This window comes from Arachis hypogaea, chromosome 6 (genome assembly GCF_003086295.3).
Source record: "Arachis hypogaea cultivar Tifrunner chromosome 6, arahy.Tifrunner.gnm2.J5K5, whole genome shotgun sequence".
NCBI lineage: Eukaryota > Viridiplantae > Streptophyta > Magnoliopsida > Fabales > Fabaceae > Arachis > Arachis hypogaea.
The window spans coordinates 33,639,723-33,642,373 of NC_092041.1; the positions used below are offsets into that span (position 1 = coordinate 33,639,723).

The window sequence follows — 2,651 nt, forward strand, 5'->3', positions numbered from 1 at the left end:
GGGATTTGATAGGTGAGGGGTTTTTGGGGAAGAGGTGTTGAGGTGATTGGTGAAGAAGAGAGAGAGTGGTAGGGTAGGTGGGGATCCTGTAGGGTCCACAGATCCTGAGGTGTCAAGGAAAAGTCATCCCTGCACCAAATGGCATTCAAAATCACGTTTTGTGCCATTTCTGGCGTTAAACGCCGGGCTGGTGCCCATTTCTGGCGTTTAACGCCAGCATCTTGCCCCTTTCTGGCGTTTAACGCCAGTCTGGTGCCCCTTTCTGGCGTTAAACGCCCAGAATGGTGCCAGACTGGGCGTTAAACGCCCACCAGCTAACCTCACTGGCGTTTAAACGCCAGTAGGTGCGTCCTCCAGGGTGTGCTGTTTTTCTTCCTGTTTTTCATTCTGTTTTTGCTTTTTTCATGGATTTTGTGACTTCTTATGATCATCAACCTACAAAAGACATAAAATAACAAAAGAAAATAGTTAATTATAAAACATTGGGTTGCCTCCCAACAAGCGCTTCTTTATTGTCATTAGCTTGACAGAGGACTCTCATGGAGCCTCACAGATTCTCAGAGCAATGTTGGAACCTCCCAACACCAAACTTAGAGTTTGAATGTGGGGGTTCAACACCAAACTTAGAGTTTGGTTGTGGCCTCCCAACACCAAACTTAGAGTTTGACTGTGGGGGCTCTGTTTGGCTTTGTTTTGAGAGAAGCTCTTCGTGCTTCCTCTCCATGATGACAGAGGGATATCCTTGGGCCTTAAACACCAAGGATTCTTCATTCACTTGAATGATCAACTCTCCTCTATCAACATCAATCACAGCCTTTGCTGTGGCTAGGAAGGGTCTGCCAAGGATGATGGATTCATCCATGCACTTCCCAGTCTCTAGGACTATGAAATCAGTAGGGATGTAATGGTCTTCAACTTTGACCAGAACATCCTCTACAAGTCCATAGGCTTGTTTTCTTGAGTTGTCTGCCATCTCTAGTGAGATTTTTGCAGCTTGCACCTCAAAGATCCCTAATTTCTCCATTACAGAGAGAGGCATGAGGTTTACACTTGACCCTAAGTCACACAAGGCCTTCTTGAAGGTCATGGTGCCTATGGTACAAGGTATAGAAAACTTCCCAGGATCCTGCCTCTTTTGAGGTAGTTTCTGCCTAGACAAGTCATCCAGTTCCTTGGTGAGCAAAGGGGATTCATCCTCCCAAGTCTCATTTCCAAATAACTTGTCATTTAGCTTCATGATTGCTCCAAGGTATTTAGCAACTTGCTCTTCAGTGACATACTCATCCTCTTCAGAGGAAGAATACTCATCAGAGCTCATGAATGGCAGAAGTAAGTCCAATGGAATCTCTATGGTCTCAGTTTGAGCCTCAGATTCCCATGGTTCCTCATTGGGGAACTCATTGGAGGCCAGTGGACGTCCAGTGAGGTCTTCCTCAGTGGCGTTCACTGCCTCTTCTTTCTCCCAGAATTCGGCCATGTTGATGGCCTTGCACTCTCCTTTTGGATTTTCTTCTGTATTGCTTGGGAGAGTACTAGGAGGGAGTTCAGTAATTTTCTTGCTCAGCTGACCCACTTGTCCTTCCAAGTTCCTAATGGAGGACCTAGTTTCAGTCATGAAACTTTGAGTGGTTTTGATTAGATCAGAGACCATGGTTGCTAAGTCAGAGGTATTCTGATTAGAACTCTCTGTCTGTTGCTGAGAAGATGATGGAAAAGGCTTGCTATTGCTAAACCTGTTTCTTCCACCATTATTGTTATTGAAACCTTGTTGAGGTCTCTGTTGATCCTTCCATGAAAGATTTGGATGATTCCTCCATGAAGAATTGTAGGTGTTTCCATAGGGTTCTCCCATGTAATTCACCTCTTCTATTGAAGGGTTCTCAGGATCATAAGCTTCTTCCTCAGATGAAGCTTCCTTAGTACTGCTTGGTGCATTTTGCATTCCAGACAGACTTTGAGAAATCATATTGACTTGTTGGGTCAATATTTTGTTCTGAGCCAATATGGCATTCAGAGTATCAATCTCAAGAACTCCTTTCTTCTGACTAGTCCCATTGTTCACAGGATTTCTTTCAGAAGTGTACATGAATTGGTTATTTGCAACCATTTCAATCAGTTCTTGAGCTTCAGTAGGCGTCTTCTTCAGATGAAGAGATCCTCCAGAAGAGCTATCCAAAGACATCTTGGACAGTTCAGAGAGACCATCATAGAAAATACCTATGATGCTCCATTCAGAAAGCATATCAGTGGGACACTTTCTGATCAATTGTTTGTATCTTTCCCAAGCTTCATAGAGGGATTCTCCTTCCTTCTGTCTGAAGGTTTGGACTTCCACTCTAAGCTTACTCAATTTTTGAGGTGGAAAGAACTTTGCCAAGAAGGCATTGACTAGCTTTTCCCAAGAGTCCAGGCTTTCTTTAGGTTGAGAATCCAACCATGTTCTAGCTCTGTCTCTTACAGCAAAAGGGAATAGCATAAGCCTGTAGACCTCAGGGTCAACCCCATTAGTCTTAACAGTGTCACAGATTTGCAAGAATTCAGCTAAAAACTGATGAGGATCTTCCAATGGAAGTCCATGGAACTTGCAATTCTGTTGCATTAGAGAAACTAATTGAGGCTTAAGCTCAAAGTTGTTTGCTCCAATGGCAGGG

At 43.8% G+C, this 2,651-nt stretch overlaps 1 non-coding gene across 1 annotated transcript; it reads left to right on the top strand.

Moving 5' to 3' along the window:
• The first annotated feature begins 2,236 nt into the window (after positions 1-2,236).
• On the top strand, positions 2,237-2,344 carry LOC112700553 (small nucleolar RNA R71). Its single transcript, XR_003153459.1, has one exon. It is a non-coding gene; the product is annotated as a small nucleolar RNA R71 (small nucleolar RNA).
• The last annotated feature ends 307 nt before the right edge of the window (positions 2,345-2,651 follow it).